Below are 17,490 nucleotides of genomic sequence, written 5' to 3'. Positions count from 1 at the left end.
CTTTTAAATCATTGTTATCATTTCTTCACTCCTCTCTGTCTGTTAAAGCTGCTGTGAGGAACTTTTGATTTATATCAATTTTGGCTCCCCATTGTGGACAAAGTGATACTTCTTATTTCTTGTTCTGAACATGCAAAAGTAGTGTTTTCAACAAATACTGTTGTCTTTTAACAGCCAGATTTATCACTCAATGTGATTATTTGCCATGAAAACAGCCGAAAAGGATGTTTCTTGGTCTGACACCTACCCCCTCTGAGTGGTTTAAAGCATTAAAAATGACAACAGAGAAGGTATCAGTGTTGTTGTTTATGGTTTTGTTTGCTTTTGAAGGTCATAAAGAGGCATCAGTGTTGGTTTCAGTCTATTTCTCAGCTGGTGAAAAACTCCTCATTGTGCCTTTAAAGGTTTATTTTGTTGTTTGTTTTGTTCCTCATGTGATGTTTCTGTTCATCAAGTTAGACATGCAACACAGATTTACATGCAACCGCAGTCTGATCTGTTGTCAGAGGAGTCTCCCCTTCATGAGTTGTGGCTTGAGGGGAGAGAGGGTGTGTTCAAGGCCCTGCTCAGGATTACTACAGAGAAGCTGTCATTCCTCTCGCCTGATTTATCCAAGAATTGAGCCATCGTCCCTTAAAAGCTCCCAGAGAGTTTAGAGAGTTTAAAGGAAGTCTAACTAGTTATACAAGAGCAATCCAGAGAGTACAAACCATAAAGACATCAAATGAGCTGCTTTGTTGTGAAGTATTTTCAGACCGAATCTGAGAAAGACTCTCCAAACACAGGAGCAGTGTTCATGAAAGAACTGCACGCTCTCTGTTGTGCAACTGGAACAAATCGATAGTGAACTACAAACATATCAACACAGATAGATACTACGGGTCACTCTGATCCCGGTTATCACAAGAGGCTCTGTGAACGTCCCGTCATCATGTAGTGATGGGACAGAACAACAGAGTGTACTTTAAGAGCAGAGCAGAGGATGCAGCGACCAAGAAAAACTTTGAGACAAGATGAGAAGCTGAAAGTGAAGGAGACTGAGGACAAGAGGAAGCTGTGTGTGTGTGTGTGTGTGTGTGTGTGTGTGTGTGTGCGTGCGTGCGTGCGTGCGTGCGTGCGTGCGTGCGTGTGTGTTCACGGTTTAATAGAGGTCGTTTGGTTGAGTCCTCAAGGTGCTGCAGCACATGTGAGTTATGTGTGAACAGAAAATAGTTCCTCCATTCTGTCAGCATGAAGCAGAGAGCCAGACCCCGCCCTGCCTGAAGTGATGTTTGTCCGTTTTATGTGTTTGTGAGGTCATTTTATTCTCAAGCAGTAATCACAACACTGGCATTTCAACATTAGCATAACAACGGTGTAAAAGTGGATGAGGTCAGGCGTCTGTCTGTGTTCATTCACTGCATGACGGGTGACACAGAGTAGGTGTTGTTGTTGACTAAAATAAACTTCTTTGTCCTGTAGAGAAGTGAGAATAGGCACTTCCTGACACACAGAGGAAGTGAGTGGTGAGCTCGGCTACACAATAAGCAATATAAGGTAAATATCAACAGTTCGTTTCATTCATCACTCAGCTGAAAACAGATTTACTGAACATTTAAAGAAAGCATTCATCGAGTTCCAGTTACATCTATCTCTTGAAATACATGCTGCAGTCTGGGCACTTGATATCTGACAGACATAAAGATGCAACAGATGGGGATTTGAGACAATATGTTGATGTTTTCTAACTAACTTTGACCAAATCCTGCACCCAAACATGCTCTTTGTTTTCAGCATCAAGTCTCTTCTGTAGTAAAATTGACAAGCAAATAAAATAAAATGCTGTCAATCATTTTGAAATGAAGAGGATGAGAATATTAGGCTGGCAGAGTCAGTGACATCTTTTAAATCTGTTCTTAAGACTCACATTTTCAGACTGGCTTTTATGTGACTTCATCCTTTTACACACTTTTTATTTTTATTTATTTATATTATTATTTTTTTTATATAACTTATCAATTATTTTTAATTTAATTTGATTATCTATTATTTTGTGGTACATTTTTTCATGTATTATTTTAATATAGTATTTTCTCCAATGTGATGTTGTCTTCTTAAAACCTTTTATTGCCTACTTTAATGCCTTTATTTACTTATTTATTTATCTATTTACTCATTGATTTATCTATTTATTTGTATTAACTTATTTATTTTATTTTATTTATATATTTATTTATTTACTCATTTTAATCTATTTATTTTTATTTACTTACTTAGTCATTTTTATTTGTATGTATCTATTTATCTATTTACTCATTTATTTATTTATTTGTATTTATTTACTTATTTATTTGTTTTTATTCATATATTTATTTATTTACTCATTTCTTTCATTAAACCTCTTTAACAATGATTTATTGGTCTACTGTCTGACCACTTTATTCTGTTTCATTTCTAGTAAAGGTTTATTTTATCATTCATGTCCTGCCGTTCTTTGTCTGTCAAAGCACTGTGTGAACATTTGTTTTTAAAAGTGCCATATAAATTAAGTTATTTTTATTATTATTATAACTATTATTAAATCTAAAATTTAATCTCCTCATATTTAAGTTTTGAGCAACACTAGCACCACTTCTTTTCAACAATTTGAGCATCTAATGAATGTCATGAGGCTGCTTTTTTGCAGACCCTGATGACTGGACGATAAAGTCGTGCAACACTCCAGATATCAGCAGCCTGACTCCTGATGCGGGGCAGCGGGGGTCAAACGGAGACAGAGATGCAGGGAGCACAGCACAGCACATACCAGCTTTAACGTTCCTGTATCTGTCTACATCAGTGTGTCGTCTTTGTTTGCACAATCAGAAACATATTACAGCGTCTCACAGAAGATGAACCTGCACACTCCTCAACCAGCACAGCGTACGCTTCATGAATCACCAGATGTATGGATGCAGTCCACTTCATGACTGCTTTACAATACAGCTCTCTCTCTCTGTTGCTCTCTCTCTCTTCCTGCTGCAGTGTTCTACTTTCTGAGCCCTAAATTAAACCAGCGTACTCACTATAAATAGCACGCTGGAATGCTGTGCTACAGAGGTCAGCCTGTATATTTTTCAATCTGTCTGTCTCGAGAATTCTTCCACCTATAACTCAAACTTTGAATAACTTCAGTTCACTTTTCACCACTCGACCGCTCGCTGAAGATCCTCAGAGTGATGCAACGACTGATTTATCTGAGACGCAGAAGAATGAAGCGTGAAATCCAAACCCTCACAGAACAAAACAAGAATGTAATCAGATGTGAAATATCTGTATTGTTGACACACTCAGCATTACTCGGTCGTTACAGCAGAGTCATTGCAGATCACTGTGGTTATCATAAATCACACTCATTGAGGAGACACTTCAAAACAGCTCGTGGATTCTGCATTTTGTCAGTGGTATCTCTGCACTGCTACATTTTAGTAGTGTCCACAGCAATGCAAGAGCAACAGTATCTGCAAGTCCACCTCAATGATACACCAGCTGGATGTTACCCTGGCTTTAACCTCACGTGGACTTAAAGAGTCTGACCTAAAGTTAAGCCCTGTGCACGGGTCAGACTTCAGCCCTGTTTAGGTGCATCTCGACCAAGAGTTTCAGAGTCCTTTAGCCCCCAGAACTACTTTACCCTGAACTAAAAGGTTCCTGTGCCCCCGTTGTGATCTGTGTTTCTACCGTGGGCTGAAGTCCTGGGTATATTGTTCAAATCAGGCCAGTGAGTGTTGAGGGTAAAAAAAATAAATGCACTACACCACCAGACCAGTAGAGGGCAGTAAAACAAAGACGAAGTCACAGATGACACTATAGAAGCAGACGGACAGGCAGGTATCATTATGAGCAACACAACAGCCTGTTAGCATGAAGAGACTCAGCTGGTGCTGTTTTAGGTGGTGCTATATTTCATCACAGATGGATTCACTGAATCAACACGTGAGAGGAGATAAGCACAAGTAGCAAAGACGTTTCAACACGGCTTTAAAATCCTTTTGAACTCAAAAAGCCGTGGCAGAGATCGGTCGGTGTTCTGGTTTAAACAGCGACCCTGTTAACTGGAGACTTTCAGCCGGATGCATCCCTCATAAACGTCTTTAGACGATCATTAAATATCTGATGAAGATATTTTGAATCTTAACAAAAACTAAACTAGTTTGCATTCGCAAGTACAGGCTTTTTATGGGGGAGATTATCTACCCCTGAACTAAATTTAGACCCTGGTTCCTCAGGTCAAAACGCACGTAGTTCAGGGGTAAAGTTCCTTCGGTCGAGAAACATCTTTCGTGTCACACACGGATGGAACTTGTACACCTTGAAGGAGCAGGTGGGAGTCTGTAAAGCCAGACTCATCGGTCTATTCAAGGTGATATAAAAACATAAAAACAACAGTCACAGAGAAACAGGTGACGGCAGTGAGACTTGTTTCCAGGTCGATTATTGAAAGTGTGTTACGATGAGAGAGAGTAATCCATGATCGTACTCTACTCAGACAGCGAGCTGATTTGAGGATTGGTTTTGTCCCGTTGGAATGAATCAGAGCTCTTTCCCAGACCTGCAGCGTGTGTGTGAGAGAAACAGGGCGCTGTCCCCGCTCTGCAGGAGCTGATCACTCTCAGGTTTATGTCGGCTCAATGAGGCTGTCATCTCAGAGCTTTCAACGCCGTTCAGTGAGAGCGAGGGAACTCTCTCCAAGTCCATGGTCATGCTGCTTTATAATGACGGTTTTGGTTACAGACCTCTATTTCCACAGGGAAACGGAGGTCGCTGTGGGAACGCTTTTATAGTCTGCATACAACTCTATGAGCTACATTTTCCATATCTGTATTTCAATCCTCTGGGTTGTATTTTTCATCTCTCCTGCAGATATTTTTAAAGGGACAGAGCGTAGATGGAAATGTGTTACTTGGGAACACTCAACACTTTGTGAATGTTCACCTGAACGTGGACTGGTTGCAGCTGTGACCAGTCAGTCAGGCTTTGAGCACTTGGTGTAAGTTCAGGTCAAAGAGTCAGTCGTAGCCAAGTCCAACGTAAAAGATATGACCTGCTAAGTCTAGTCCAGTCTGATGGACCCAGTTACAAAACCAAGACCTACGATTAAAGCAGTTCCCATAATAAACCGAGCCTCTGATGCTCCTTGATTGCCAACAACAGCCCACTATCTGACCCACATCCTTTGTGTTTCAAGACACTTCTTGTTCTGACCTACAGCAGCAAGAAATTAAACCATTGCGGAAGTGTTAAAAACTGCAGTTCATCGAGTGTCCACTAGAGGCTGGCTCCAGAATTAACGGAAACCACATACACACCCATTCAAAGAAGCCGATCTTTACAGCAGAAATAAACATGTTTACAGCCTGGTTTAAAAAACGAGTGTACTCTGAATAGCTACATTTCTCCATCGGCACACACTGTACGGGGGAATTTTTCACAACACGACAGTTAAGATGAAGATATTAAGATTGCAAGTTTTGCCCAAATAAGGGCATTGCTGACTTGATTGACAGGAGGGAACATTGTAGCTGTTAGCAAAGGTCAAGTTAGGTCAAGTTCAGCATTTCCAGAATGGCGCCTGCAGACGATCAGCTTCAGACCAAGCGGCAAACTCCGGTCTCAAACGATGAAGCCAATGCGGAAGTGATATAAACTGCAATACATCGAAAATCCTCTTGAGGCTGGCTGCAGAAACACCGGAAACCACATAGATATGAATGGGAAAAAGACGATCTTTGCAGCATTAATAAACATGTTTACAGCCTGGTTCAAAAAACGGCTTGGCCCTACAACGCTAATCTCTCTAATGTCACACACTGTACGGGGGGTGAATTTTTTTCTAACGTGACGGTTAAGAAGATATTAAGATTATGAGTTTTGCCCAAATAAGGACATGACTGACGTGACTCCCGGTCGGGAACACACAGCCATTGGCTAAGAGGCTCACACTACGTCACACTCTGCCTAGTTGAGTTCCGCATTACCAATATGGCTGCCGCCGTCGATTTGCTTCAAAACAGCTCTCAGGAACAGATGGGTGACGTCACGGATACTACGTCCATATTTTATACAGTCTATGCTTCAGACCAGCACTTCAGAAACAAATGGGGGACGTCACAGAGACTACGTCCATTTATCACACAGTCTATGACTTGAATGTATCATTTAAGCAGTTGATGGAAATGCTTCAATGAGAGGAACTTTACTGAAGCCTCACTTCTTCTGTTCGGCTCTTCAAAGACACAAAACACACGTACATGTGCTGCTGGCTGGATGAAACACACACAAACAGGCCGTGTTATTTTCCTCAGACGGGGGATAAAAACAGGATCTGTGCACAGAGTGAAGTGACTGGTGTAATAATGTGTAAAGCAGTGATGACGGAGGTGTTGTGTAAGGTTCTGAGCTGCTTGTAAGGCAGACACCTCGCGCCTGTGATGATGAATTTAAAGCACAAGAAACACGATGAGAAACCAATCTGTGGCTGCGCTCTGAACACACATCTTTAGCACAAAGAAGAAAGAGAACACATTCAATAGCAAATGGGATTTGTAGTGTGCTTCACAAAACCGCTACAGATACTTCAATATATCTGCTGATTAAAATACACGATGGATAACAGCTCCCTTTATTGTCCTATGTCTATTTCTATGACTCATACCTTCTCCTTCAAGCTCTGCTGCCGATATAACAAAAGGCCGAGGCAGACACACACCAGTGTGAAACGAGGACATCTTGTGCAGATAATTAGTAACGTAACAAATATGACACACACACACACACACACACATAGAGAGACAAAGACAGATGGCTTGTTAAACACTTCAAACACCCCTCCTGTCAGGGACGATGCTTGTTTCCATGGAGATGTTAAGGCTGAGGCAGGAGGAGAGTTTCTGATGTTTTTCTTTCAGAGAGCATCATGACTGCTCAGGGACTCAAACGAACAGGGTTGAAATGTGTGAGCATGTCGTGTGTAATTACTGCATCGTACAGAAGACACACTGGAGCTGTGGGCTGGTGTCCAGTTCTGAAACTGTGAGGACATCACACTTTGTCCAAAGATAATTTTAGAAGAAGGGACACAGATTTCTAGGAACCACTCAGGCACAGAGCCAAACACACGCTCCATCACGAGCTGCCAGGCATTGTATCCACCGCAAAGATATTTGTGTGCTTCACTTTACATCTCTGCCACATCAAACAGTGTTGAACTGAGTGTTAAACAGCTGAATAACAGTCAGTTGTGTTTAGGGATGGAAATTTCAAGTATTTTTTGTGATCGATCTTATGAAATGTTAACAATCAATTATCGATTAATCATTAAAAAACAAAAACGTAAAGGTTTTCCATCTCAAAAACAATGACAAATGCATCTTTTCCCATGAATCAAATCTTCCTTCACAACACATTGTATATAACTGACAGTATTTGATAGTTAAGGATTATATTGAGGTGTTCAAAACGTTAAACATGCTGAATATGACGTGAGGAGCAGGCTCATAATCTCTGCAGATGCATTTGTATTAAGTGAAGGCTCAGACTTCAACAAGTGAACTGAACAGAAACATATTTCAGACTCACAGTGTCACAGTTTTCTGTCTACTCGTTCTTATTGAGAAAAATAATCATGTGAATGTGGTCAGGTGTCAGCCCCCAGCTGAGCGTCTCAGCTGTGAGCAACACCTTCAGTCAGCTGATTCACATCTAAACATGCTTTAAACTTACAACACCTCCCTGATAGCTGAACCAAATATGAGACCACATGATGTTTGTTCCACGTAAGAGAAAATCAAAACAAAAAAAATGTGTCTGAATAAGTTCTTAACAATCAAGTAATCAATACTAGATCAATTGTTGACATCCCTCGGTCTGTTGCAGCTCTACATGTGAGGTGGAAAGATATATTTGTATCACATCAAACGGTAAATTCAGATTGATCATGTGTTGTGCATCCCTCAACAAACCTTCTGCTTTAAACGTCAGTGCTGACATACATACCGGTTCACATCACCTCAACAAAGTCATTCAAACTTGATATTATTGTCTACCTGAGGTTACACCAAGCAGCAATCTCTGGTCTCAAAATATGAAGCCCATGTGGAATTGCTAAAAACTGCAGTTCATCGAGCGTCCACTTGAGGACTGGCTGCAGAAACGCCAGAAACCACATACACACCCATTCAAAGAAGACGATCTTTACAGCAGAAATAAACATGTTTACAGCCTGGTTCAAAAAACAGCTTGGGTCTGAATAGCTCATTTCTCTATCGGCACACACTGTACGGGGGTAAAACAATTTCTAATGTGACGGTTCATAAGATATTAAGTTAATGAGTTTTGCCCAAATAAGGACATGACTGACTTGACTGACAGGCGGGGACACATAGCTGTTGGCTAGGAGGCTCAAACCCCGCCTCTTTAACTCTAACTAAGTTTGGTTGTGTTCAGCTTTTCCAATATGGCTCCTGCCGACAATTTGCTTCAAACAGCGCTCAGGAACAGATGGGTGACATCACGGATACTACGTCCATTTATTATACAGACTATGAGTTACACCTTCATCACATGATTACAGGGGAGCAAACCTCATTCGCTGATGGAGAGCAGCAGAGGCTGTGTAAAAACCTTGCTAATAGGTCTCCACTTTTCTTCACTGTAACTTTTACTGCACATGATATCTATTGACACCAGCGACACCCGTCACACACACACACACATGACTGCTGATGTTAAAGCTGACAATACCCGACAACTCCTGCAGGAACAACTGACAGTCTGAAATCACGTGTAAGACGATCCCTCCAGATCCAGCATCAGTGTGAAGTGACACCACAGGTGTCTGACTGAGCATGTGTTTGGTGGATGTGTCAGCACATGACATGTTGTCATAGTAGCGTGACACTGGGATGAATATATAGGTATGTGACAGCAGGGAGGAGGAGGAAGGGGAGGGAGGCAGAGAGAGTGGGACCGAGGTAAAGAAAGCGAGCAACGGAAAGCATGACTAAGAGAGAGAGAGAGAGAGAGAGAGAGAGAGAGAGAGAGAGAGAGAGAGAGAGAGAGAGAGAGAGAGAGAGAGAGAGAGAGAGAGAGAGAGAGAGAGAGAGAGAGAGAGAGCTTTGTATTCGGAGCACTGCAGGGCATGAAGCCATAAAGTTTCACTGAGCGAGGACTGTCAGCTGAACAGCATTAAAGGAGAGAGTGTGTGTGTGTGTGTGTCTGTGGCAGCTGCTGCCCCCCCTCCCACGCCCCTTCCTAAACTCCTCCCACTCTTGGCTCCCGCTCCTTTCAGAAATCCCCTCTTCATGCAGACACATCACTGCTCTACAGAAACAACCAGAAACAGAGTCAGACCTCTGTGACTGAACCAAAAGGCACGACTATGAAACATAATGAATCAAAGTTCCAGCACACACATTTACACACGCTCATACTTCTTCATCTTATAGGTCACAGAATGTAGGGTGAGTTTGAACAGTAGAGTATCTAAATCCACCATGTTTTGCTCTTTGTTAAATCACTTTGATCACTTATCCAGCTCTTGGTGTGGTTTAGGCAGATTACGTAACCCCTCTTGCCACAGAAACCGAGCTGGAGGAGCAGTATCACAGCTCAGAGAGGTTTGTTTACATTTAAGGCTGATTTATACTGCTGCGACAAATCCACGGTGTAGCCTACGCCGGGGTCTGCATAGCTCTCGTACCTACGCAGAGGCCTATGTGCATCGCCTCCAAAATGTAACTAATAATAATAATAATACTACATTTTATTTATAAAAGTGCTTTAAAAGTTTCTCAAAGACACTTTACACATGATAAATTACACAATAGATATGCAAAGGTTGTAATAAGGGTAGATAAATAAAAACACAGTCATTGTTTAAAATCAATTACAGGATAAAAGCCTTTGTAAATAGGTGGATTTTGAGTCTGGATTTGAATGTGGTGAGAGAGGGAGAGAGTCTGAGGTGTTGGGGGAGAGAGTTCCAGAGGGCGGGGGCAGCGACAGAGAAGGCCCTGTTCCCCCAGGTTATCGGTGCTTGGGTTTGGTGAGATGGGTGAGGAGGTTGGCTTTGGTGGAGCGGAGGTTGCGGGTGGGATTGTATGACTGCAGAAGGTCGGTGAGGTACGAGGGAGCTTGATTATAGAGGGCTTTGTAGGTGATGAGGAGGATCTTGTACTGTAATCTGGAGGTTCTGGAGGACTGGGGTGATGTGGTCTCTGGAGCGGGAGTGAGTGAGTGAGAAGGCGTGCAGCTGAGTTTTGTATGTGTTGTTACTACCCGTAGAATCGACGTGGACCACAAGCCTGGTGATTGGTCCACTCGGGGCTCTGCGGCATTGCATTTCCTGCATTTCCAGCACTTCCAGGATCCCTGCTAAGCTGCTAATTCATCATCTCCTCCTCTCTATTCTTCATGTAATCATGTCTGTATGATAAACAGCAACATGTATCAGCTGTAGATTAACAGAACACACTCTGAATCTCTGTGGAAAAGTAAACAGTACATAGGGGCGATGCAGAAGTATAAATCAGCCTATACGGATACAGGTCTTTAAGTTCAAACTTCATCAAGTCGCTCACAAACACTCTACACTATGACTGACTGCTGTACGATAGATGGGGAAGGCTACACTCTCAGGACACAGAGAGGAATGCTGCATTTCATTAGCTGTGTTGTTGTTGTTTGCGACAGCCTGGAGCGAAACAAAACCAGCCCCTCTAAGTGCACCACTTACTCTTTGTGGACCACGTTCCACGTCAGCTCTAGTCCTCATAAAGCTGCAGTCATACATAGGTTTGAGTTTCAGGAGTAGTCTGCGTGGTGGGCTGTCAGCTGAAGGGAGCAGTCTGTACATGGAGCTGTGACCTGACCGACTGGTACCAACACTCCACTGTGGAAACTGCATCACTCTGTGTCTGAGCTCTGTGTGTGTGTGCGTGTGTGCGTGTGTGTGTGTGTGTGTGTGTGTGTGTGTGTGTGTGTGTGTGCGTCAAACTCTTGAGTCAGCACTAACAGTTTTATTCTCCACCTCCTGTCCCTCAGCCTCGACTCACACACTACAACTTTCTAGCAACACACACACACACACACACACACACACACACACACACACACACACACACACACACACACACACACACACACACACACACACACACACACACACACACACACACACACACACACACACACACACACACTTGAGCAGCAGGCTGGGTTGGCCCACTAAACAGTGACTTCATTGTACAGTTTATGCCAAACAGATTGTAGTCCCCTCCCCCTCCCTCCCCCTCCCCCTCTCCCGCCCTCCTCTTCCTCCCTCCGGTCTTCCTGTCCAACTGGAAAAACAGAGAGGGGAGTGGCCACAGCTCCACAGTGTGTGAGAGAGAGAGAGTGTTTTTACGGCTCTGTGGGGTTCAAAGGTCTCCACAAGAATAGGCGGCTCTGTGTGGGCACGGCTGATTTAAAATGGAGGAATCTGTGTGTGTGTGTGTGTGTGTGTGTGTGTGGATGTGTGTGTACTCCTCAGCAGTAAGTAGTGCCAAGTGGAGAGTAAGGCTCCCACTTTCCCTCACTTCAGAGGGCGGCAGCTCTAGCGGTGTGTGTGTGTGTGTGTGTGTGTGTGTGCGGTCTGGCAACAAGAAGCGATTGTGTGGTGTGTTTGTTGTTGCAAGAAGGAGCTGCACTATGAAAATATGAAATGCATACATACACTGGATCACTACATTATCTCATAAAGGTTAGTTTGTTCTTTCAATCATCCACCCTGTCTTTAATAATAACTCTCTCAGGCACACCAGGTCCAGCATGTCACCGTGTGCCGGCATCAGCTGCAGACGCTGTGCTGCGTTCAAGCGCCGTGAGAACGAGCGCAGTGACACAACCAGCTGTGCCGTCTGTGATTGGCACATCAGAGAGCTTTTGGTGTGTGAATCAGGAGCATTCAGCAAGCTTCCTTTAATATGTAAGGGCTCACACGTAGGGGAGACGTCTTACTTTAATGATTTCATCCGTTTTTGTGGCTGTCGTTGCACCACTATTCTCAACAATACATCAGGGAACCAGATGAAGTTGAAGAACACATTCTCAGGTCACAGTGCCCAGCCCTTACTTTGAGGGGAAACATCTAAAGCACAGTATATCCTGATCATGTTTAAAGTTAGTATTGGTAGTCATGGAAAACTAGCATGAATTTGAATGTAGCATTTCCTCAGGACTCCATCTAACTCCTCCCCCCCTCCCCTCGGAGCTCCTCCAAAACGACGCCCCCGCTCACATGCACGAGCGCCGCTGACTCGCGACCATGTCGGAGACATGACGGTGACTGATTCAAAACCGGTCCTGAACACATCGTTTGTGTTTTGCACTACGTCAACTCATGTCTCACTCAGCGGTGAGAAAACACCAAAACATTCTCATAGTGCAGTCGAGTCCAAACTTTTTTCAAAGAGGGCCACATTTGACGTTGTCAGAAAACCTCAGGGCCAGTGGCTCCTACTGAGACTTAGTAATCGTAAAAGTAATAAATTAACTCCATTTAATAACAGTTATTTTACTTTTTCCCCCTCAATAAATCAGTAACCAGGTAGTCCTCCACAAGCATGCATTTGCAAACGTTATCTTCTTCTAGGGGAAAATGTTTTTCATTGGGGTCGGGCAATGTGGGAAAAATATTGTCTCATTATTTTTCTATGGCAGGATCACGATCTGGATTTCACCAATCTTCTTTTTCATGTTGTTTTTAAGACTGTTCTGACCAGCAGACAACATATTAAGAACTGAATAATTATTTTCCTGCGTTTTTATGCACCAAATTTTGCCTTTTCTGCACAATTTCATAATTTTGATCTGGTCTTGTGTCCTCTTTTGTGTCTTCTGAACTTTTAGTGTTCATCAAGAACATTTTCACATCATGATAAAAACATTAATTTGAAAAACATGTCAACTTTAAGAGTTCTTGTGTTTCTTCTTTACTGCCATCTTGCAGGATTCCCAGAGCTTTGGCTTTAGACAGGTAGTCCATGTGAAGCTTTTTGAGACGTTTCTGGATTGACTTTAGTTTTGTTTGTGCGCTTGAAAGAAACTGCAAATGTACAGATGATTCAGAATGTGATTAATTTCTGTGCTATTAATAACACAATTTAAGATGGAAGCTTGGGGCCATAAATTAATGGACCTCGGGCCGCGATTGGCCCCCGGGCTGTTCTTTGGACATGCCTGTCATAGTGAAAGTTAAAGACACAAACAAACATGAAATGTACGCTTTGCAGGAGGCAGGCAGAACGGCAGGATGGGATTTGATTGGTTTCATCATTTGGGTCCTGATGGCAGGGATTGGTTGGTGTTTTCCCAGGTTTACTCCGGCTGTAGATAGAGGGTTTTTTTGCCACCGGGACATAAAGATCATTTTAACCAGTATAACAAAAAGTGGATCTAAATCTGACTACCAACCCCAGCTTTACTGCCAAGGCTGTTTTCAAACCTCCTACTATACTAGCAGTACTTACTGATTTGGCCTTAATTCAGTATGTCGTTTGTGAACGAGAGCAAAATCTGCAGTATGCCAAAACTACCCGGATGTCGTACCGATTCAGGAACATGTCTCAGTATGCAGTGGACCAGTCTCCTTCACGTACTGTTTCCCACAATGCACAGCGCTAACGTTCACCTTCTATGACGGGGGCACTCAGTTTTTAGGTGCTGTGTAAATTATTAAATTCCATATAAATCACTTCTTAACTTTTTAAATCATCCGTGATGTTAAAGAAGCAGTTTATCTATCAGCTTGGTCGTTGTTTACTTCCGCTTTCTGAAGCTGGAAATCCAGCGACGTCTGACCCAGCATCCTGCAGACCAGATCCAACAGACCAGTCAGACTACAGACTAAATTGAAACGCAGTGTGCAGTATGTACTACATGTCTAGGTAGTATGTAGCAGGCTGTTCTGAAAGCAGCCGCCCAAGTGTTTCTCCAGCAGAGCGGGCAGAAGAAGAATAATCCTTGATACTCTTGAAGTGAATGTATGCATCTACCACAGTTCACAATGTTTAGCTTACAGCATTAGCGTGCTGATGTGTGTTTCTGTGCCATGGACAGGAAGTTTATCTGCTGTGTCCGTGTCCGTTACATAATACCCTGTGTTTATCTTTTACAAGTTTATCTGAGGGCCGTGCAGGGACAGCTTCTTGGTTTCAAAGTGTCCGAACATGTTCAGACTATTGACACAAACAATGTTGGCTGCAATATGTGGAAAATTTGCAGAGACAAAAATCCCACGTCCCATGCAGAGTTCATGAAATCATAGGGAAGTAGAGACAGGGTTTGGATCTCAGAGATCCACTGGATGTATGAACCAGGTATCCTCACCTAAACCTGAACCATGTAAAATAAACACTGTTACACTTTTAAGTTACACTACACTGACACTGTTCTCAACAACCACACACTTTAAGACATCAAACTAGTGTGTGTAAATTTGTGTGTAAGACTCTAGGTCATGTAGACTCCATGGAGAGACAAATAAAGTCGACACGGGGTCACTGACACAGATATCAGGTGTGTGTGTGTGTGTGTGTGTGTGTGTGTGTGTGTGTGTGTGTGTGTGTGTGTGTGTGTGTGTGTGTGTTTGCTATGATAAATAGGACAGCACACTGGGGATCATGCAGGCACTATCCTGAAACAGACCAGGCTATTAAACCACTATGACACACACAAAACTTCACGGCTGCTGCAGAGCTTTCCACTTGGACTATATATATCTGTGTTAAATGTTAATGCGCACGTTCAAACCAAGTGGCAACCTCCAGTTTTAATATATGAAGCACATGCAGAAGTGTTATAAACTGCAGTTCCTCGAGCGTCCACTTGAGGCTGGCTGCATAAACACCGGAAACCACATACACACCCATTCAAAGAAGACGATCTTTACAGCAGAAATAAACATGTTTACAGCCTGGTTCAAAAAACAAGTGTAGTCTGGATAGCTCATTTCTCCATCGGCACACACTGTACAGGGGGTGATTTTTTTCATAGGGCAGCAATTTTGAAGATATTAAGATTACAAGTTTTCCATTATGAAAGGCACAGCTGACTTGATTGACAGGCGGGAACACTGTAGCTGTTGGCGAGGAGGCTCAAACTCTTTACCTCACACTAGCTCGACAACAGTTATGTTGAGTTCAACATTTCCAATATGGCTGCCGCCGCTGATTGGCCTCAAAACAGCGCTTCAGAAACAGATGGGTGACGTCACAGATACTATGTCCATTGTTTATACAGTCTATTGTTCACCTATAATGCTCAGAGTGCTTCATGTAGCTCAGAGACGGACATGTCAGCCAGGACAAAGGTGTTGCAATGCGTATCTGCTCTCTCGCTTACATGACGTCACTTCTTGAGGCTTTAAAACGGTCGTCCACAAGAAAGTTTATGACGTCAACGTGGCTGCGTCCACCTCTAATTTATGATCTACGGTCCAGCTTCAGAGGACTCTCCAAAGCAAGCGCCTGAGAGCTCCTAGATTCTCAACAACAATGTTCATCACTTGTGTTTACAGAGGGTGGAACATCTGTGGTGGCTGACTAAGTCAGAGCTCTGACCACAGCGGACAGCCACAGAGACTGGAGTCATCAGAGGACAGGGCAGCAGAGGAACTGACCTGTGATTGGCTGCGAGCTAAATAAAAAAATTATAAATAGAATAATCTCTCTTGTGGTATCGGAGTCGTCATAAACACTAACCGATGACTGCTGGTGAATGAGCAGCGCAGTCTTCCCATCTGGTTGACACTGAGTGGAACACAGTGTTCCAGCCAGCACAATACACCAAGCTGTGTTCAGCTGCAGTGGTACACACACACTCAGCACACACTTTCATCAAACACAGCCCGACAGCAGAAGGACGTATCCACAGTGAGAGGCTACAGTATCCACCATGCGTCTGTGTGTCAGGCGGTGTGTAATTCGTGAGTCAGTAATGAGCAGTCGTGTGTAAAAGCGCTCAGAGGACAGACTGCAGATTCACGTGTTGGCTTTAGATTCACATTAAAGCCTGGCAGAGTCACATCCATATGGAGCAGCCTGAGTACTCTCTGGAGCCAGGAGCACCCCATGGCTGCAGGATCAAGCCTAGAACTAATTGTGAATGACTAATTCTTCATTAGCACATGATATCCACTTACAATGTGTAAATCTGCCAAAAGAGAACATACCCACAGCTCTGTTTTAAACACCAGAGACCTTTAGGAAGATCAGGACAACAGGTCGCTTTGATATTCATCACTTTAACTGTCTTAAGATCAAAACCACGACCAGAGCACAGCCAGAAAACTCAGGTATCTGCTCCTGCACAGTGTGGTCACAGTTAATAACTGAGAGGAACTACAGCTAGCATCCAAGTGGAGACAGCAAAACACATGTTTCAAAATTCATCCAATTAAATCACTGTATGAACACATTAAAGCTGCAGCATGTAGGAAGCTGAGGCTTTTAAAATCCTTCTTCTGACTACAAATCTCGTAATGGTCAGACACCTTTGTATCTTAAAGGGCTCATAGTGTCCTAATGCAGGCCTGCTTGTTGTACCTAAAGTCTCTAAAAGTAGTATGGGAGGTAGAGCCTTCAGTTATCAGACACCTCTCCTTTGGAATCATTTACCAGTCAAAGTCCGGGAGGATCCTGTCTTTCCCTCTCTCTCCTCTCTCTGTCTGTCTCTTACTTTAATTCTCCCTGTCCCATTAAAGTTACTAACCATAGACCTTTCTGGAGTCCCTGAGCTCCCTTGTCTCGTAGGTTCCTCTGGATCTCTGCTGCTGTGGACATGCCAGACTCCAGCTGCTACAACTACTACTATCTGTCTCACCACTATCATCTCTCTCTCTCTCTCTCTCTCTTCATCTCCCTTTATCTCTGATATTCATGTAGGCAGAATGACAAATATGACTCTATACGTCATGTGTGCATACTTAAAAGGAGTACGGATCAAACTGCAGAGACAGAAGAAAACTGGAAGTATGTAGCTCCAAAAAATCTCCCCAAATAAGATGGGAGAGAAGAATCTAACACAGTAATTGCGATCTTTTACGTAAAAATGAGAAACCAGTAAATGGAGAATGAGTTTAAAAGTTTCTGGGTGAGAGTAAAAAAAGTGCAACATGAGCTCGAACCACATCAGCATCCAAGATCATGATAAGAAGGTTCAGGTTTAATGATTTTTCTGTGTAATTAATGCTGAATTGCAACACTGAACGTGACTTCCTTTAAACTCTGTTAGATTTCTATTAGCTGTCAGTGTTTTTTATCGCATATCAAGTTATCTGTCATTCTAAATGTTAGGTACAGTGTTGTAGAAGTCTTGTGTATCTGATCCGGAGGGCTCTGACCTGCTGGGTCAGAGTTGCAACAGGAATGCAACAGAGCGGATCCAGTGGAAGTTAACACATTGACTAGAGAAAAAACGTATTAGATCTATTTC

The 17,490-nt window shown here is 43.0% G+C and overlaps 1 protein-coding gene across 5 annotated transcripts in view; it reads right to left on the bottom strand.

Annotated features, from left to right (window-relative positions):
- The window catches only part of jmjd1cb (jumonji domain containing 1Cb), a 142,639-nt gene that overhangs the window by 28,148 nt on the left and 97,001 nt on the right, over positions 1-17,490 (bottom strand). The gene's annotated exons all lie outside the window — the stretch shown is intronic.

This window comes from Notolabrus celidotus, chromosome 18, assembly GCF_009762535.1.
Source record: "Notolabrus celidotus isolate fNotCel1 chromosome 18, fNotCel1.pri, whole genome shotgun sequence".
Taxonomy (NCBI): domain Eukaryota; kingdom Metazoa; phylum Chordata; class Actinopteri; order Labriformes; family Labridae; genus Notolabrus; species Notolabrus celidotus.
Note: the sequence above shows the minus strand (reverse complement) of the source record. Positions and strands in the feature narration are given on the sequence as shown.